Below are 22,712 nucleotides of genomic sequence, written 5' to 3' on the forward strand. Positions count from 1 at the left end.
AGAGGGGGAAAAAAAAAAGGCAGAGCAAGATGAATATATGAAAAGTTTTGCGAATGTATAATTTATTTATTAATTTGCTGAATAGTAGCTTTGTAAATGTGTGAACGAAAAAAATGTATTGAACTATGATAGTTAATTCGTTATCAATATAAAAATAAATACTGAGTAATTCCTGTATAACATACTAAAACATTATAGACTTTTTAGTTTAATTGAAAGTTTTTTTACTTATAAATAGAAGCGTTTTTAGAAATTAATTAAAGTTGTAATCAAAATTTATTATATAAATTGGTTGTCAAATTTAATATTCAAATTTAAAATTTTGTGGAACAAATTAATTGTTTATAAACATCTTCAGATGTTGTGCCTCTAATTTCTATATAGTTTTTCAATTTAGTTTACATTAATATATGCTAGACCACCTTTTATTTTGTATAACAAGTACTGGAAAAAAAAAAAATTATACCAGTGGTCAATATCTATAACTTATAAAGAGCATCGCCAATCAAGAAGTGAAAAAATAAAAAATCTTCAAATATATTCCTGTATGCATACGTTGTAGGCTAAAATCATCATGATCAATGCAAATCAATTTAGCATCATGCTAATCAAACAAAGTTAATTTTTATATAGCACACACAAAATTTTCAGCTCCTCTTATTTTCTTCTTTACATGCCATATGAAAGGCATATATAGCTATATATTCAAATTATTAAGCTAAATCAAATTATATTTGAATTAAATCAAAATTATATACCTTCAAAAAGTATGATAAACATAAAAGAACGTAAAATATTTTAGCTAGTAAGGAGCTCTCTTATCCAACTTACAACCTATAGGAGTGATGAATATACAAATTGAGCTAAACTTACTTGACAACCAATCAAATATGATACTATGTTCAAGAATATTAATCTAGTTGATTACTTAGCTCATTTTATGATACATGATAATGATATAGTGCAAACTGAAGAGAAATGCTAAACAAACCAAATTTGTTAATCAAAATATGGTAAATAAGGGTATGATAGTATATAAGTGATTGATAAATTATTGATGTCCTACTATTATAGGAGGAAAAACTAGTTATACAATACCAACTCATTGTCTATCAAATTTTTAATTAATAAATTTGATGAGTGTAGAATTATTGTATAGGCAAAAAAATGCATAAAAAGTTTAATTTATTTTTCTAGTAATCGACTTGTTCAAGCTGAACCAACTGCCTTGCATTTACAAATATATAGTTCCCTAACTAATTTATACGGTATAATAATTTTCCAAAAATAAGAATTTGATCCCACCACACTTTGGAAAAAGAAGCAAAGAAGAAACAGAGAAAATTCTTCAGTCAAAGACCAAAGGTAACCTTCCATCCGAAGCATACATAGATTTACTCGTTACCTGCAAGGAAAATACCATCTACATTATCAACTTTTAAGTATTGAACAATTAATCAAAGTTTGATGCTTCAAGTGGACATGAATGGTCCATGAATTAATCCAAATCTTTTTAGGAAGAGATTTCCTCTGATGTGGACGTCGCAGTGCTTTTCATGACTTAATATGTTATGAATGTACATGACTCTTAATGTTTAAATGGTTGTATGTTCTCACTTTTTATGTACATCTGATTTTAAATAACTTCGTCAAAGTAGTTTGGGTTGTTTCTTAATGATATCTCTAATATACATGTTTTCTTCTTCTCAAATGAAATCAGAGCACACTTCCCAAAGTAAGAAAAAAAAAATTGTGCTATCGTGACAGAGCTCCTAACCACAAATGTTAAACCTTCTATATGCACTCATGATAAAACTTTTATATGGCATTAAATTTTGTAGCTAATAAAAAAAAAATGTCATTACTTTTGTTTTATTTTTGGTGAATCAAGTCAACGAGAACTTGTGCAATAAATATAGTGACACATAGCTAAAAACATATTTTATTATCAAAATTATATTGTTGCCACTAAAATAAGTGTATGAGGAATTTGTGTGTTCTGAATTAAGTTATACGGTTATAAATATATATATTAGGGATGATTATGAAAATTGGAAGGAATCCAAGTCTTTGATGCTTAATGTGGACATGAATGGTCCACCCATGGATATGTCGTGGTCATAAATGTGTGTTGTCCATTCATAAACTTGCATGAAGAAGTTATCTTTTTTCTTTTTTTCTTTTTTCTTTTTTTAACATAATTCTCAAAAATTTCTTAGGGTCATATTTCCATGTTACATTAAGTATAGGATCATTAATTTTATCAAAATCTTCACAAATTTTGGAGTTGTTATATTGCTATAAATTTGTCAATTCACATTAGAGCTGCCATTTGCTTAACATATGGAACTATTAATGGATAGGAGTATGAAAAGACCAAGAAAAAGATAGGTAAACGTGCACATTGTGTTTGCTTTTGAAGAATGTTGTCCATTTCCCAACTTCAAAGTCTTCTGAATTAAGTTATACGCTAGAAATTTGTATACACATTTTGGATGATCAATGTAGATTTATAGAGAATTTGACCAAGTCTTTGATGGTTAAGAAGATTTATAGAGAATCTGACCAAATCTTTGATGGTTAAGTTGTGGACATAAATGTTCGATGGATTTGTCTTGGTCATGCATACTGTCCAATATCTAACAACTTAATGTTAGATTCTGAAGCACAAATTAATTAATCTTGTTGGACTATTTACCATTCCATACCTTTCAAACTTCGTAATTGTATTGATTGTCAGATCATGTTTAGTTTATTGTCTCTTTTAATTTATGTTCTATGTTTATTTTGTGTGCTTTTATGCTTGCAATTGAAATCTCTGATTTTATTACATCTTTAAAGATCTTAAACGAATGAGGAAGAGTGCATAATTCAACACTCGGATCAAGAAGTTTTCATTTTTTTTTTTTTTTGGGGTGCATCTTGAAATAATGATTTTGGATGTGGCAGTTGCTTCTCATTTCTTTGATATATCATGAGTTCCATTTATCAATATTTAAATTGACATGATTTTAATGATTGGGATGATATGGAAAAATTAACCATGTTCTGACCAATGTGTTATTTAATTCAATATGGACGATGAAAAATCCAAAGAAACTAATAACAGCAGCAAGTATTGTAAAATCTATGGCTTGCAACAAAAAGCAGGGGAATGGGAATTATGGAATGGATTGCATTCTGCTTTTTGGGAAGTGTGACTTAAGGGAGACAGGACATAAATTAGTCATAGCTTGTGTTTGATGTAGCATTTTCTTGGAATATATGTAGAAAAATCTAATTTGTTTCAACAAACAAAATAACATAAAATCCCAATTGAATTTGATTGTGCCAAACAGACCGGAAAACATTTTCTTTCTTTCATTTTTTTTAATTTCTTTTTTCTTATTTTTTAATTAATTAATTATTTTTATTTTTTTATCCTTTTATTTTCCTCTAAATTATTTTTTTTTCTTTTTTCCCTTTATATTTGTTTTTTCTCCTTTTTTTTTTTTTCCCCTTCTTCTTTATTTTTGTCCTTATGATGCGACTATTGCTTTTTACTATTTTAATACCATGTGTTACATGTTTAGTCAAATGTGTCACTCTAGTTTTTTGATCATACTATTCTTTCCAACATACAAAAATCAAAATGGATTTAAGAAAGAAAATTCATTCTGAATGATTATTATTTTTTTTTTTTGGGTAACTATATAGTGTATGTTTTCGTACTGTTAAGTTGTATCAAAGCAAAGCAAATGGGCTTTTAGTTAGTCTTATGAATATTATTCAGCACCTTTTGGTGCTTGATTTTAATCTGAAAACATGAGTTTTCCCTTATCGAGTCCCCATGACTTTCAATATTCCTTTGGGGAAAAAAAAAAAAAAAAAAAACAGCAAGATGAATATATGAAAAGTTTTGTGAATATGTGATTTGTTTTTTAATGTGTGAATGAAAGATGCATCGAGCTACGATAGTTAATTGGTTATCAATATAAAGAAAATCATGAGAAATTCCTGAATATATACTAAAATATGATAGACTTTTTAGCTTATTGAAAGTCTTTTCATTATAAATTTAAAAATTTTTAAAAATTAATTATATGTAATAAAAATTAATTAAAGTTGTAATAAAAAATTCATTATATAAAGTGATTGTCAAATTCAATATTTAAAACTAAAATTTCGTGAAACGAATTAATTGTTTATAAATTTATTCAGATGCCCTGCCTCTAATTCTATATAGTTTTTCAATTTAGTTTAGATTAATATATGCTAGACCACCTTTTATTTCGTATAACAAGTACTCCCAAGAAAAAAAAAATTAAATACTTTATATCGGTGGTCAAAATCTATAACTTATAAAGAGCATCAGCCAATCAAAAAATGAACAAACAAAAAATTGAAAAATATATTCTTTTATGCATACGTAGTAGGCTAAAATCATCATGATCAATGCAAATCAATTTAGCATCATGCTACTTAGACAAAGTTAATTTATATATATATATATATATATATATATAAGTAGTTGTCTTGTCCACCTTAAACCAACTATACATAATGCTTTTTTGGTTTTAGATCATTTACAACCTTATCGGAGAGTGGGAGCTATACCAACTGAGCTAACTTTATTTTGGCAATTAACTATATATGATATAATATTTAACAATGTTGATCTAGCATGTTGCTTAGCTCATCTTATTGTGCATGATAATAATGTGACACGATATACTAAAGAGCAATGCTACACATATCAATTTTTTTAATTAAAATTTTGGCAAATACTGGTGTGGCAATATATATGTGGTTTATAGATTATTGATATCCTTCTATTATGAGAGGAAAAACCAATTATATATGCCAACTCATTGTTTACTAAATTTTGGTTAACAAATTTAGTAAGTGTATAATTATTGTATATTAAATGGCGGGAAAAAAATGCATAAAAATTTTCATTTACTTTAAAAGAAAAATCCAATGTGATTTACATAGTATATGATAATTTAATTAACTATCAATAATGAATTTACATAGTACATGACAATTTAATTAGCTGTCAATAATGAGTTTGTTTTCCTATACTAAGTTTTTATAGTACTAAAAAATAAAAAATTCATATTGCCATCTATGATTATCAATAATACTTGTACATAGCCAACCACAAGATGAGTTAGCCACTAAATTATAACTGCAATATTTAATTATTACATATAATTTGCATATTTAATATTATATTGCAGAAAACAATTGTTAATACAATATCAGAATTTGATCCACTACACTACACGTTTAAAATGTGTAAGCTGTTCATAATATGTGTGTGCTTTCCTGGAGTCTGCATCCGGATCATGCAATTTCTATCAAATTTCCAATATGAACACTTTTTTGGAGAGAGAGAGAGAGAGAGAGAGAGAGAGAGAGAGAGAAGTTTAATACGTACATACATATATATATATATATATTGGTTTTGTGATTATGTATATTTTTTTTTGGCTGAATAATAGCTTGGTTCAAAAAGAAATTTAATTAACCTCCCAAATAAAAGTTTTATTGATCAAAATCCAAAACTGAGATAGTTAATAGGTTATTAATATAAAAGTAAATCCTGATAAATTCCTGCATGCATACTAAATTTATAGGCTAGCTTTTTAGCTAAGTGGAAGTTAGTTTATGAGCATGGAATACTGGATATGAGAGAATCCCGCTGTTGGAGAGTGCTGTTCATATTCGTTGCAAGAAAATCAGGAAATTTCCTGCTTGTATGCAGATTCAAGAGTCTTCTTGGAAAATGGAAATTCAAAAAGTCTATGAAGAATTATTTGAGTGTTCTTAAATTATACGGTAGAAATTTATATACATATTACAGATAATTATGAAAACAGATGGAGAATCACAGTCTTTGATGCTTCTTCATGTGGGAATTAAATGGTCCATAGATTTGGTGCATGTTTAGAATTTCCACCAAAATAATGTGTACCTAAAGGTCTTCAATCTTTTTTTCTCTTCTTACTTATTAATTTTCACTATTTAATTAGTTAATTAGAGAATGGAGAAATGATCGCATGTTATATCCAAGGTCTCAATTCCGTATGTTACTCTAATTCAAAATTGGTTACATATTAATTATTATGAGAAAAAAAATATATTAAAAGAGCTTGCCTCTTGCTCTACTCTGATGCAACTCGCATTTGAGGTACCATTGCTAGATATAGAATTATTAATGAGATAGGAGTATCAAGAACCTGAAGAAAATAGTACTTGAAAATATGATCATAGAACCATCCATGGCCATGCAAAATTTTACAAGTAGCTAGCCTTGCAAGAAAGCAGGAATTAAGGGATATGTGAGTTTCTATGATTTTGAAGAGTGTTGTCTATATAAAATCCAAATTAGTCTACTGCATGGAGACTCAAAAGTACTCTATGAAGAATGTGAGGCTCTTTTAAGTTATACGAGAGAAATTTATATGCATATATTTTGGAAGAAGATTATGAATTATTGATAGAGAATCCAAATCCTCTATTATTTATGTGGACATAAAATGGTCCATGGATTTGTGGCGTGGTCAATGGGTCATGCATGTTGTCCATCCTCCCATCAACTTGTATGAAAGAAGTTCTAGTTTTCTTTGTTTCTTTTTGGTGTCTTCGAAAAATTTTCTTTTGATTTTGATATGTTACAACTTGCAACAATCAAATTTGGATGATATAGAAAAATTAACCATTTTTTTTAGTCTTGTGGGACATGATTCAGCACTTTTTAAACACCTGATTTTGGTCGGAAAATGTATGACAGTGCATTGGGCCCACGGAGTACTTTCTACCAAATTTCTTTTTTTTTTTTTTAAATTTTAAATTTTATTTTTTTTATAATTATCAAATTTCTAATATGAAAATATACTTTTTGGAAAAATTTGTCAGTGGATGGATACATGGGAAGCCTTACTCACATGCAGGTGGACCTCACGTGTGGGTCTTGCAGTGTGATCTGAGTAAGGTGTACTATAAAGAAAATTGGTTATTGATCTCACAAGTTTCTACAATGGACCTCACATGTTTCTATTTATATTTGGTATCACACTTTCAAGCAAGATAATATTACTGTTCCCTCTCCATTCAGAATTTCAAATAAAATTGATGATAGAAAATCTCATAAAACTCTAAAGGTGTAATCTTTGAAGTTCTGTTATTAGTCATATCTCGGCAAACATTTAAATGCTAATGAATTAAATTATGTTTCTTTTTTTTTTTATCATATAAATTAAATTATATTGGAAACATATTGATATAATAAATATTAAAAATGTCATTGAAATGTAAACTATGTTATAGCGTGGTGGCCTTTTAATTTTTTAATTTTATATTTACGTATATCCTTTTATCTTTTTAATGTATTATTAAAGCTTGGGTAGTATTTATTTATTTTTCTTCAAAATGATATTTTGGCCCTCAAAATATCGTCTAATAAAGTAATTATTATTTTGATTTGGATAATTTATAGTTTTGTCATGAATTCTACATTTATACTACAATTAGGTGTTTAATTGAAGTATCTATCTGTTTGCGTTTATACTCTTGATTTTCAATATATAGCTTTGCGGATTTCTTGATCCAACTTTTCTTCTTCTTCTTCTTCTTCTTCTTTTTTTTTTTTTTTTTTTTTTTCCCACAGTTTTCTTCTAATCAGTGAGGGCTTCAACATTTGTGTCACAATTCTGGTGAATAGAAGACCACATAGACTGTTTCAGACAAAGCAAGGAAGCATTTCAGCCTTGGAATTGAGTGCCCGATGGTACTCTTCCTCTCAACTTGTTGTAGGACAAGTCCAAATGGCCCAAAAAACTCAAATTTGATATACTTGGAAGGATTTTCTGGGAAAATCAATAGATTTTATTAATGCTCCCATTTTACCTCTTCCTTGAGGAATCTCTGCAGTCAAAAAGTTATTTAACAATTTTAATGATAGCAAATTTGAGAATCCAGTAAAAATATGAGAGGGATAATTCGTAATTTCCAACATTATATAAAACTGTAAACATGTATATAAAAATGTGCAACACTAAAAAAAAAAAAAAAAAGAAAAAAAAAAGAAAAAAAAAAGTGATAATGTTGTATCAGCAAATTATGTTTGTTTAGGCCTTGAACCCCTATGGACTTTGCAAGTGTGTTTTAGCTCACTTCACATACAAAAGATTCTCAAGCTTAGCTATGTGGCTCTTATGACCGAGAAGCAAGATCTCTCCACTCATTGTGCTTCAGCTTTGGTATGTTATTAGTTCTTTTCTCTTTCCTATGCAAGTGTTTTTATTTATTTTTATATATTTTATGCAACTCATTTCTCTATTTCCATTCAGCAAGATATCACCTATTAGGAGCAGAGAGAGAATCCAAGTTTGAAAAGTACTCTCTCTTCTCCATTTGGCTTTTAATACTGGAATGAAAATACTAAAAGGCTTTAATCATCTGGAAAACCTTTTTCCTGAAAGAATTAAAGCATTTCCTCTTGATGGGCAAAAATCTTCTTTGGGTTCTCCTATGCAAGTATGTTCTTAGTTCTTACCAACTCCAAGTTTGAGATATTATTTTGCAATCGAGATGAGTGATGGGTTTGAATCTCCATATTTGATCAAGGAGGCTGGCAGATCATAAACTCTTCTGAAAGTGGTAGCTATAAAATAAAAATACGAAGCTTAATAGTAAAATAAACTAGACATAATATCACTCTATAAAATTTATGCTTTTTGGAAGTTTTGTTCATCAAACAAACCACAAGGGCTAACGGATATTCGAACAAATGGGGTAACGTAGGATCAGACAATCTAGATTTTTGTTCTAGATATATCGTGTATTTGGTGTTAGGATAGGATATGCATTTTTTATTTTTTATTTTTTATGTTTTATTTTTTGCCATTTTTGAAGGGAAACACTTATAATCCATAGAAAAATTCATAACATATTTATTGGAATAGAGTATAAAGCCATAATCTGTTTCATTAAATAATGAGCTTGGAATTTCGGATTAATATCAATAATTCTTGAAATTAATTCTAAAAATGTATTTAAAGCTGTATAAATCTGTTTCATTAAATAAGAACATAAAGGTCTCAAAATTTTCAAAAAACTAGAAGTTGTTATATTGTTTAGATAATCTGAAATAAAATTAAAACGTGAGGGGATACCCTGTTTTTTGCATCCCATGATGTCTTGGATCCTACAGCTAAGAGCTAGAAAATTATTCTATTTAACAATGACGAAGGGAGCAGAAAGAAGAAAGAAAAGTACGGAAGCTCAAGTCCAACAGAATTTGTTAAAAAAATTGTTGTTTTTAGACTCATATTTACAGAATATGACAATATTATATTACAAGGTTATATAAGGTAACATGAAGGTGATACTGTGTTTTCCTCCATGATGTTTCTGGATTCTGCACTGAAAGCTCCCATATATTATTAGTTTCCACAAACACCCCCCCCCCCCCCCCCCCCCACACACACCACCAACAACAAATTCCTCTCGTTGTATTGGCTATTGATCCAGTGGCGATGCTTTTGTTTCGTATTTGCTCTCTTTTTCCATCTAGCTGTTAATACTTAAAAAATGCACAGTTTTATTACAAAACTAAAGTGAAAAAAATGCAGAGTTTTATTACAAAACTAAAGTGAAAAAGAAAGGATGAGATAAAATCAGATAGCGAAATTTAATAGTAAAAAAGAAGCCTAATAGTAACATGGAAAACAGGAAAACTTTTATTGAATGGAAAAATTCATGACATCTCATTGGAATAGAGTATGAACTCATAATGGCTTTTCCCTCCGATCAGTCCAAACTGAAACAACAATCAAAAAAAAAAAAAAATGTTGCAATGAAAACTTATTTAAAAAAAGAACCAAAAAAAAAAAAAAAAAATGCAAGAAACAGAGCCTCATATTTCATGTCTCTCACCAGTAACCTTAATCTGTATAGCTTTCAACCAACCTTTGGAATGGAAGAAAAATTGCCTTCTAGCCCTCCCTCTCACAAACAGAAGAAAACAACCACAGGGGAGGGGGAACTCTTTCTAGAGTAAGGAATTCGTGTACTGAGCTAGCCTATCGACCAAAGCACCTATGCTTGTTGTTGCCTTAACTCTACTTTAGACCCTATTACACAAGTCTAGTGTTTTAGGAAAGGGAAGACATCTATCAAATTCATCCGAATTGCCTGCAGTGAGTCTCTCTCTATGGAACAAATCTATACATAAACGCGCTAAGCAAACAAAATTGCATATCTTAGGATTTTATAGAATAAAGTAGCTCATTATCCAGGATTCTATCGAATTACATACATCCTGAACAACCATCTAGGATTGATTCCATTTGTTGTTTGACAAATTAATAACCTCCAAAAGGCTTAAACTGTATAACCAGCTGGTTATTGAGGTATTAAAAACGTTACCAGAAAGATCAAGGTGCATTAGGGAAGTGTCCAATATCTTAAGGGATGGGACCTCCATTTCCAAATGTAATATTATTGCAGATAAAGAGAAGTCAAGCTTCCCCAGTTGAAAACCCATAGTGGAAATTGTTTGCAAAATAGTTATAGAAAAGATCGAGAAGTGCTAGAATGAAAAATTAATATGATATATAGGACGAAAAATGAAGTTAAGATTGCAGTACATCAAGCCCAGGACTACCACCATACGTTGAAAAAGCCACAGGACAGAGTTCTATAAATGATTCTCAAGAGAGAGTAAATTTGTTACCACATCAATATCTTCAACTTCAAAAAGCAAACATAATTATAAAATGGGAACTCAAAGTGCAAACTAAATCCACAGCTCCTCAAATCTCTGGGATAAACGAGTGGCCACACTCATCCCATTCAAATGGTCCAAACTATTTTAGGTACGCTCAGACATTAATTTCTGTTGCCTTCTCTCCGTTCTAGTATTTTACCTTTTCTCACACTCTAAAATGACTGGAAAAAAAAATATATATATATATATAAAAAGAGAATAAAGTTACTCCCAGGTTCATGTCCCGGGATTGTCCAGTCGTCTATTTGGTTTGGTCTGGTCTCCCCGATTTCTAGTCAACAGGAGCACTAGCGAAGCAACCGATTGCTTCTTCTGTGACTGTCCCTTCCCCCCACTTACTTCACTGCCTTCAGTCAATCTTTTTTGACCAACAAATATTTTTTACTTTGTCAACGTTTTGTACCTTTTTTTCATTTCCCTCCACAATGATACCTTTATGCACCTTAGATGAGTAGTCTTATATTCCCTAGACAAAAAGAAATTTTAAAAAAAAAAAGAAAAAGAGTTTTCCTCTTTTAATTAGTAGGTAGTATAGTTGTACAATTTTTATTTGTTATATCGTATTAATAAGAGTTTTACATCTGTTTAGCATGGCTTTTAAAGTTTGAAAACATTTTTTGAAAGCGTTCAAACAATCTCTATAAAAGTTTTTAATTAAAATCAGTAAAGTATGAAAATATTAAAGTTTAGAAAAAGTAAAAATAAAAAACTATCCCATATTTCTATTTATATTAGCATTAATAATGTGACCAACAATTTAGTTCATTATTAATGTGATAATTACTAATTAAATATGATTAATTATATTTTATTCTTAATTAAAAATCGATATGGTAAAAAAAAATATTTTGAACAGATAATTAAATTATCATATAACATATGATTTAAACTAACAATAATTACCATAATGGAATGTTTACGTAATGGCAAAGTTAATGTAATTCTAAAATTCTTTGAAAATTTTTTTATTGTTTGGATAATTTAAAAAAAAAATTATGGGTTTCAGCAGAAAAAAAATCTCACAATGTGTTAAAGTGAAAGAAAAAGTGGATTCTCCCAAAAAAATGTCATTTTAAAATTCTCTGAAAAATTAATTTTACTTATTTTTTAATATAATTTTATTTTTTAATTTTAATGTATAAATTTATTTAATTATTTATAAGTCTAATCTTCTTTTATAATTAACCAAATATTATAAAAAATTTAAAAAAAACTCAGAAATCGAATCCAAAAAAATAAATTTTTAAAAATAAATTTTCTTCAATATTTTTTTTTTATCAAACGTACATAAATGATAAATAATATTTTTTATTAATAAATTATGAAAATCACATTTTATACATATAAAATAATTGGTTAAAACATCATAATATCAAGATTTTTCTGGTAATAATATCAAGAATTTGATACAAATTTACAGCTACTCATCTTTGGATGCTTTAATATATGTAGTAGGCCTGCTACGGTCAGGTACGTTGACGTACTCCCGATTTATAGTCACAATCAAAAGCATCGCAATCAGTATTACTATGCACGTGTCAAATCCACCAGAGAAGGGTTTATCTCACCACTCAACGGCTTCTCATAAAATTTCCAATCAGGATCACCAAGAAGGAGCCTGTGAACATGAGGAGTGAGTTTGGAGCAGACAACGCCAGACCAGTTACAACAGTCGTCACCAACCCAGGAGGCCAAGCGGAGGGCAGGATCATCGAGATCATGCTTGAAGCTGAGAAGAGCTTGTCTCTCACTTGGGATGCAACTGAAATTAGAAGAGGTGGCATTGCAGAATAATAAGAACAGCAGCAGGAGGAGGTCTTGTGAAGAAATCCATGGCTTGCAAGAACTAACAAAAAAGCAGGGGAATGGAAATGGAAACGATAATGGAATGGATGATTACGAATCAGGCAGACCAGACCAAGCCAATAGACGACTGGACTATCCCGAAAAGGAGCTTGTGAACATGACCAGTGAGTTTGGAGCAGACAATGCCAGACCAATTACAACAGTCGTCACCAACCCAGGAGGCCAAGCGGAGGGAAGGATCATGGAGATCATGCTTGAAGCTGAGAAGAGCTTGTCTCTCGCTTGGGATGCAACTGAAATTAGAAGAGGTGGCATCGCACAATATAGAATTATTATGGAGGATGAAAAATCCAAAGAAAATAATAAAAGCAGGAGCAGCAGCAGCAGGAGGAGGTATTGTGAAGAAATCCATGGCTTGCAAGAACTAACAAAAAAGCAGGGGAATGGAAATGGAAATGATAATGGAATGGATGATGGGATTGTGGGTTGTTTTTGATAATAAATATATCATCATATTACACTGCTCTGTCCCCACACCGAAAATATTCACGGCACGTATTTGGCACTCCTTACAAAGGGGGGACAGGACTGAATACTAATGCATGTTATTATTTTTCCTTTTCTCTTTTTTTTTTTTCCTATCCGTAAACTCTCTCATTTCTCTTTATATTTTTTAGTTTTTCAACAAAATTCTGAATCCTATTTCTTTTAAAAAAAACTAATAAATGTGTTCCTAGCTGGCTTTTTTTTTTTTTCCCTAAATAATTATATTTTTATTTTATCTTTGTCTTCCTTCGTTTTGCATCATAGTCTTTCTCATCTTCCTTTTTTTTTTCTTTTTTTTTTTCGTCACTTTTTAGTTTTAGATTTTTTTCTCTTCTTATTTTCATTTGCTTTTTTTCATTTTTAATCTATTTATTTCTTTATTTATTTTTATCTTTTTGTTTCCCTCTAAATTATTTTTTCCTTTTATATTTGTTTTTTCTCCACTTTTAATTTCTTTTTATTTTTCCCCATTTTTCTTAGTCTCATTTATTTACTTTTATCTTTTTGGTAGGATTATTGCTCGTGTTGCATGTTTAGTCTAATCAAGGTTTAAAATATTCAATTTTTTTTTTTTGAAATTTACTCAAAATTTTCATTTTTTTTAAAGGAGTTCTAAATAAAAAATAATAGAATTTTCATAATATTCATTGAAATTTTTAAAGCTTCATAAAAAAATTTATCAAAATATCTATATCAAATCTTTAAAAATTTGGTTAAAAAAATTCATAATATCTATCAAAATTTCAAAAACTTTCGTATAAATTTTTAAAATTTTCATGAAAATTTTTAAAATATCTATGAAATTTTTTTATAAATATTCAGAAATATTATTAATGTTTAGTAAATTATTTTATCAAATTAACTTTAGTGATAGTTTTTTTTAACTTTTTAATTGTTTTTTTAAATAGTCAATAATATAACTAAAATGAAATGAATTAAATTCAATAACCTTTATAAGTTCTGTGCATTGATAAAATATATACATGTATACTTGTTATATATTTTGTATAAGATGAATCCATTAGAATCCTATAATTATAAGTTAATAATTAATTATATAAAAATGAAAAATGATAACATAAAATAATAATATGGAAATACAATATTATGTAAAATTGATATTGATAGCATTTAAATTAATAAAATTAATCAAATAAAAATAAAAAGATGATAGAATATTTTATACTAAATATCAAAGACAATTATATTTAATACAAGATCCTTATAGTTGACATATTAATAATTACATGAAAAATTATTAAGAAGATACTAATAATTTTCAATTGTCTAAGAACTCTATGAGTATTGAAATAATATTTATAAAATATAATATGATTGTAATGATTATTTTATTTTAATTAATAAACAATTTATCAAATATATACTTTTTATATATTTTTATCAATAATAGTTTATTTATAATCGTTAACGTTCATTATAAATTAAATTAATTAAGAAAAATATAATATTTATGGAATATTTTTGTAATTTTTATAATCAATTTGGTAATTGATTGCTTAAATAAGCTAATACTAAAATTTCAATAAAAAATTTTATTTTGTAAAATAAATTTTTGTATTTTTTTGGACAAAAAGGAAAATTCACTCTTAATAATTTTTTTATTATATATATTTTTTATTGTTAAGTCATATTACAGCAAAGGAAATGGGCTTTAGATTAGTCTTATGAATATTATTCAGCACCTTTTTGTTGCTTGATTTTAATATGAAAATATGAGTTTTCACTCAATATCGAATCCCCACTACTCTGAATGTTCCTTTGAAGAAAAAAAAAAAAAAAGATGAATATATGAAAAGTTTTGTAAATATGTAATTTACTTTTTAATTTGCTAAATAGTATTCCCTTGTAATGTGTGAATAAATGATGCATTGAACTGCGGTAGTTAATTCGTTATCAATATAAAAATAAATAATAAGAAATTTCCACATACATACTAAAATATTATATTGACTTTTTAGTTTAATTGAAAGTTTTTTACTTATGAATATAGGAGTTTTTAGAAACTAATTAAAGTTATAATCAAATTTCATTATATAAATTGGTTGTCAAATTTAATATTTAAATCTAAAAATTTGTGAAACAAATTAATTGTTTATAGACTTTTCGAGATGTCATGCCTCTAATTTCTATAAGTTTTTCAATTTAGTTTACATTAATATTTGCTAGATAAACCTTTTATTTCGTATTATAAGTACTACAAAAAGAAAAGTAATAATAAATATTTATATTGGTGGTCAAAATCTATAACTTATATAGAGCATCGCTAATCAAGAAGTGAAAAATTAAAAAATCATCAAATATATACGTGTATGCATACATAGTACGCTAAAATCATCATGGTCAATACAAATCAATTTAGCATCATGCTAGTCAAACAAAGTTCATTTATATATATATATATATATATATATATAGCACACATAAAGATTTCAGCTTCTTTTATTTTCTACTTTACATGCCATATGAAAGGCATATGTAGCTATATATTCAAATTATTAAGCTAAATCAAATTAGTTTTGAACCAAATCAAAATTATAAACGTTCAAAACAGGATAAACATAAAAAAGAACGTAAAAACATTTTAGGTATTAAGTAGCCATCCTGTCCAAAAAGTATATAAAATCCTTTTTTGTTTTTAGATCATTTACAACCTATAGGAGTGATAAATATACCAATTGAGTTAAAGTGATAAATATACCAATTGAGTTAAAGTATACTTGACAAGCAATCATATATGATACTATATTCAACAATATTAATCTAGTTACTTGACAAGCAATCATATATGATACTATATTCAACAATATTAATCTAGTCTGTTACTTAATTCATTTTCTGGTGCATGATAATGATTTGATGCAACGTAGTGAAGAGTTATAATACTATACAAACCAAATTTGTTAATCAAAATTTTGGTAAATAATAGTATGATAGTATATAAGTGATTGATAGATTATTGATGTCCTATTATTATACGAGGAAAAAATAGTTATATAATACCAACTCATTGTTTATCAAAATTTTAATTAATAAATTTGATAAGTGTTAAATTACTTTATAGGCAAAAAAAAATGAATAAAAACTTTCATTTATTTTAAAAGAAATATCCAGCGTGAATTACATGGTATATGATAATATAATTGGTGGTCAACAATTGTCAATAATTGTCAAATACAATATCAAAATCTAACCCCACTACACTAAACTTTTAAAATGTGAAAGCTGTTCACAATGTGGGTGTTTTCCTGTAGTCTGCGTCCGGTTTATGCAATATCTATCAAATGTCAAATATGAACACTTTTATGGAAAGAGAGAGAGAAGTTTTATATACGTATAGAGATGTTTAATATACGTATATACCTATGAATAGTTTTGTGATTATGTATTTTTTTTCATTGAATAATAGGTTGGTTCAAAAAAAAATTTAATCAACTTCCCAAGTAAAATTTTATCGATCAAAATCTAGAAGTGAGATGGTTAATAAGTTATCAATATAAAAGTAAATCCTGAGAAATTCGTGCATGCATACTAAATTTATGGGCTAGCTTTTTGGGTAAGTGGAAGTTAATTTATGAGTAGGGAATATTGAATGTGAGAGAATCTTACTGTTGGAGAGTGCAGTTCATATTCCCTGCAAGAAAATCAGTGAATCTCCTGCTCGCAAAGAGATTCAAATGTCTTCTTAGAAAATGGAAACTCAAAAAGTCTATAAAGAACTGTTTCAGTTTCCTTCTTGTGAAAACAGGTAGAGAATCATAGTCTTCTTCACGTGGAAATTAAATGGTCCATAGATTTGGTGCATGTTCTTGAATTTCCACCAAAATTAACGTGTACATAAAAGTCTTCAATCTTTTTTCTTCTCCTAGCGTGTAGTGCGTGTCTTGGGGGGGAATTTTCTTCTGATTTTGATGTGACAGTTGTTTTTTATTACTTTCCTATCATACTCACCATCCGTCAATATTTTACATATTAATTTTTACTATTTAATTAATTAATTAGAGAATGGAGAAATGACCATATGTATATCCAAATTTTCAATCACGTATGTTATTCTAATTCAAAATTGGTTACATATTAATTATTATGAAAAAAAAAAATATATATATATATATATATATATATTAAAAGAGCTTCCCTCTTGACCCTGCTCTGATGCAACTCGCATTTGAGGTGCCACTGCAAGATATAGAATTATTAATGAGAGAGTAGTATATCAAGAACGTGAAGAAAATAGTACTTGAAATTGTAATATGATCATAGAACCATCCATGGCCATGCAAAATTTTACAAGTAGCTAGCCTTGCAAGAAAGCAGGAATCAATTGATATGTGAGTTTTTATGATTTTGAAAAGTGTTGTCCATATAAACTCTAAATTAGTCTCCTGCTTGGAGATTCAAAAGTTATATGGTAGAAATTTATATGCATATATTTTGAAAAAAAATTATGAATTATTGATAGAGAATTCAAGTATTCGATTATTTATGCAGACATAAAATGGTCCATGGATTTGTGGCGTAGTCAATGGGTCATGGATGTTGTCGATCCCCTCATCAACTTATACGAAGAAATTTCTAGTCTTCTTTTTATGTTTTTGGTGTCTCCGGAAAAATTTCTTTTGATTTTGATGTGTTTAGACTTGCAAAAATCAAATTTGGATTATACAGAAAAATTAACCATTTTCTTTTAGTCTTGTGGAAACCAAATTAGTCTCTGCAATTTATATGCATATATTTTAGAAGAAAATTATGAATTATTGATAGAGAATCCAAGTTTTCAATTATTTATGTGGACGTAAAATGGTCCATGCACTTGTCGTGGTCAATGGGTCATGCATGTTGTCCATCCCCTCATCAACTTGTATGAAAGAAGTTCTAGTCTTCTTTCTTTCTTTTTGGTGTCTCCGAAACAATTTATTCTAATTTTGATATGTTACAACTTGCAACAATTACATTTGGATGACATAGAAAAATTAACCATTTTCTTTTAGTCTTGCGTCCGAAACAATTTATTCTAATTTTGATATGTTACAACTTGCAACAATTACATTTGGATGACATAGAAAAATTAACAATTTTCTTTTAGTCTTGCGGGACATGATTCAACACCTTTTAAATGCTTGATTTTGGTCAGAAAATGCATGTCAATGCATTGGGGCCACGGAGTACTTTCTATCAAATTTCTAATATATATTTTTCTTGGGTAGTTATCAAATTTCTCATATGAATATATACTTTTTAGAAAAATTTGTCGATGGATGGATACATAGGAAGCCTTACTCAGATGCAGGTGGACCTCACATGTGGGTCTTGCAGTGTGATGTGACAAGTTTATTGGTTATTGATCTCACAAGTTTCTACGATAGACCTCACATGTTGCTATTTATATTTGGTATCACACTTTCAAGCAAGATACTGTTACTGTTCCCCTTTCCATTCAGAATTTCAAATAAAATTGACGATAGAAATATCTCATAAAACTCTAAGGGTGTAATCTTTATATTTCTGTTACTAATCGTATCTCGGCAAACGTTTAAACGTTAATGAATTAAATTATGTTTATTTTATTTTAATATAGAAATTAAATTATATTGGAAACATATTGATATAACAAATATTAAGAATGCCATTAAAAGGCAAATTATGTTATAGCGTGGGGGCCTTTTTATTTTTTATTTTAATATTTACATATATTTTTTTATCCTTTTAATATATTATTAAAGATTTGGTTAGTATTTTTTTTTTTCAAAATGATATTTTGGCCCTCCAAATAAAGTTAGTACATCGTCTGATAAGGTAATTATTATTTTGATTTAGATAATTTATAGTTATGTCATGAATAGTAATCTACACTTACACTACGATTAGTATTTAATTGAAATATCTATCTTTTTGCGTTTATACTCTTGATTTTCAATATATATAGCTTTGCCGATTTCTTGAGCCAACCATTTTTTTTTTTCCCAGTTTTCTTCTAATCTGTGGGGGCTTCAACATTTGTGTCACAATTCTAGGTGAATGGAAGACCACGTAGACTGCTTCCGATAAAGCAAGGAAGCATTTCAGCCTTGAAGTTGAGTGCCTGATGGTACTCTTCTTCTCAATTTGTTGTAGGACAAGTCCAAATGGCCCAAAAAAACTCAAATTTGATATGCTTGGAAGGATTTTCTTGAAAAATCAGTAGACCTTATTAATGCCCCCATTTTACCTGTTTCCTTGAGGAATCTCTGCAGTCAAAGAGCTATTTAGTAATTTCAATGATAGCAAATTTGATAATCCAGTAAAAATATGAGAGGGATAATTCGTAACTTCGAACATTAAGAATGTAGACACACATATAAAAATGTGCAAGATTAAAAAAAAAAAAAAATGTGATAATGTCACATTGTAAGCTTATGTAAGGTGTCAGCAAATTATGTTTGTTTAGGCCTTAAACCCCTCTGGACTTTGCAAGTGTGATTTAGCTCACTTCACATACAAAAGATTCTTATGCTTAAGCTATATGGCCCTTATGACTGAGAGACTTGTTCAATAAGATCTCTCCACTCATTGTGCTTCAGCTTTGGTATGTTATTTGTTATTTTCTCTTTCCTAGGTAGTTGTTTTTTTATTTATTTTTATATATTTTATGCTACTTATTTCTCTATTTCTATTGGACATTTAGCAAGTTGTCACCTAGTAGAAGCAGAGAGAGAATCCAAGTTTGTAAAGTACCCTCTCTTTTCCATCTGGCTTTTAATACTGGAATGAAAATACTAAGAGGCTTTTATTATCTGGAAAATAGCTTGAAGTATTCTTAAAATAGCAACCGTTTTTACTGGAAGAATTAAAGCATTTCCTCTTTATGGGCATAAATCTTCTTTGGGTTCTCCTATGCAAGAATGTTCTTAGTTCTTTCAAACTCCAAGTTTGAGATATAATTTTGCAATGGAGATGAGTGATGGGTTTGGATATCCATATTTTATCGAAGAAGGCTGGCAGATCATAAACTCTTCTGAAAGTGATAGCTATAAAATTAAAATACGAAGCTTAATAGTAAAATAAACTAGACATAATATCATTTTATAAAATTCATGCTTTTTGGAAAATTTGTTAATCTATTTTCTTGCTGGAAAACTGAGTTATATTAACCAAAAACCTGCAGGACAAAGCCTGCAAAAAGGAGTTGAGCTGCTCGCCTCGCTCCAGGGTTATAAAAGAAGAAAACATGCTAGGAAGGCCATTAAGAGACAGGGTGCCTTCATATTTATTAACTAGACACCATTGACAGACATAGTGAGCTAGAAAGTTGGCTCGCCTAGGGATCCAGAGAAAACAAACTTCCTGGAAGTGCTTGGCCGTCTGTTCAATCTCATTCGGTACCCCTTCAGCAGCCCTAATGGTAGAAGTTAGAGTCTGGTTGGTTGAGATACAGAACCAGATAGTTCGCATTAGACTGGCACCACACCCTTTGCCAACCTTCTTCCTTGGCTTTCAAAAGGCTCTGCAGTATGCCATAAGCCTCTGCCAGTTCAGGAATCTCTGTGTGAAGATTAGAGGCCTTAATCTTGAGGACTTCACCGCTGTGGTCTCGAGCAACCATGCCAATCACACAGTATCCATCCCTCACTGCAGCATCCGAATTCAACTTCACTACCTGCATAGGATGTTTCTGCCACAGAGCAGGCTTGTACGGAAAGTGAGGTTCATCTAGCTCTTTTATCCTTCATAACCGCTACAGCCTCCTTGAATTGGCCCTGAAGCTGTTTGATAGTCTCCTCCAAACACACAGTTTTCCCTTCAAACACTTTTTGGTTTCTCAGTCTCCAAAGCTGTCCATGACCATCGAAGCCAACAAAAAGAACTGATCCTTATCCTTTGCATGCACTGGAATGACTCCAACAGGATTGATTAAGATATTCAATTTTTCCTCAAGGGAGAACTCAGTGAAACAGTCCCATTTTATGCTCCATGGGGTGGCAAACCACATAGCTTTAGCGATATGACAGTGGAAAAATACATGGTTGTCTGTCTCCGTACAATTGCACCCATGCACGCACTCCGTAAAATCCACGTGCACATGCCTCGCTATCAAATTGGCAGCTGTGGAGAGACCCTGGTTTGCCACTTTCCACATAAAAAACTTCAACCTCTCATGAATTTTAGTCTTGCACATGAGTTTCCACCACTGCGAATTAGTAGAATTGCCTATAAATTCCATATTGTAAGCTGACTTCATTGAAAACTCACCGTTGCCGTTACTTGTCCAGATGAGTTTGTCCTCTAGATTGTAGTTGGTAATTGGTATTTTACATATGCTACGAATAGTGATAGCATCAAACATGGAGGACATCTTCTCAACATCCCAATTTCCATTCTCGGTTTTGAGTGTATTCACCATACCATGATTCAACAGCGCATCCTCATCCTTTGGTATTGGTTTGAAACTCGGATTATTAGGGATCCAGGGGTCTTCTCAAATATTTATATTATCTCCTCTGCCAACTCTGTAGCAGATCCCTTTTCGAATGACATTCCTGGTAAGAAGGATACTGTTCCACGTCCATGAGCTGTGTTTCCTTTTCCTGCAATTCCAGAAGTTGGTTCCAGCAAGATACTTTGATTTCAAGGCTTGGACCCAAACCTTCTTTGAGTCAATAGCCATATGCCACCCCAATTTACAAAGTAGGGAGATGTTCATATCAGTGCATTTTCTAATACCGAGCCCACCCTCTTCTTTAGCCTTACAAATCTTAGGCCAAGAAATCAGAAGGAATGATCTTCCACTTTGAGCTTTTCCGCACATAAACTTGCTTGCTAAGCTGTCTAAATCCCGACACCATCTAGAGGGCAGCTTCACAGCTGACATGGCATACATAGGGATCGCATTTACTACTACTTTAACAAGAGTTTATTTACCTGTATGAGATAAGATCTTTGATTTCTAGCCTAGTAATTTTGCTTCGATCCTTCGTTTTAGATCATCATAAGCCCGGGTCCGATTTCTATCAATAAAAAGAAGATTGCCTAAATATTTGGCCTCCTTTGGGATCTCCCGCATCTCCATGATACTCCTGATTCTTGCTTTTATCTTCATTGGAGTCAACTTAGAGAAGAAACATCCGGACTTGGTAAAATTTATCCGCTACCCTGTCCATTGGCATACCTATCAAGGCATTTTTTAATCTGCTTCACTTCTTCGGGATCAGCCCTACAAAACACCAAAATGTCATTGGTAAAAAACAAATGAGAAATAGAGGGGCTTGCTCTGCCAATCTTCACTCCACGCAATTTCCCTTCACCTTCAAGTTTTAACAACATCCTGGACAAGAGTTCCGAGAAAAGAATGAAGAGAAAAGGGGGTCACCCTGTCTGATTCCCCTTTCCATTTCCACTCTACCATACACACTCCCATTCAAAAGAAGCTCCATTGATTTCGGCGTTTAATATCGGAGGATTAGGGTGATCATCTTATGTGAAAAACCGAACTTAGACAGTAAACTGGTTAACATCCCTCAGTCCACCCTGTCGTACACCTTCGACATATCGATCTTGAAACCCACTAAACCTTTTCTACTTTTACTCG

Source organism: Ziziphus jujuba, chromosome 9 (genome assembly GCF_031755915.1).
Source record: "Ziziphus jujuba cultivar Dongzao chromosome 9, ASM3175591v1".
Taxonomy (NCBI): domain Eukaryota; kingdom Viridiplantae; phylum Streptophyta; class Magnoliopsida; order Rosales; family Rhamnaceae; genus Ziziphus; species Ziziphus jujuba.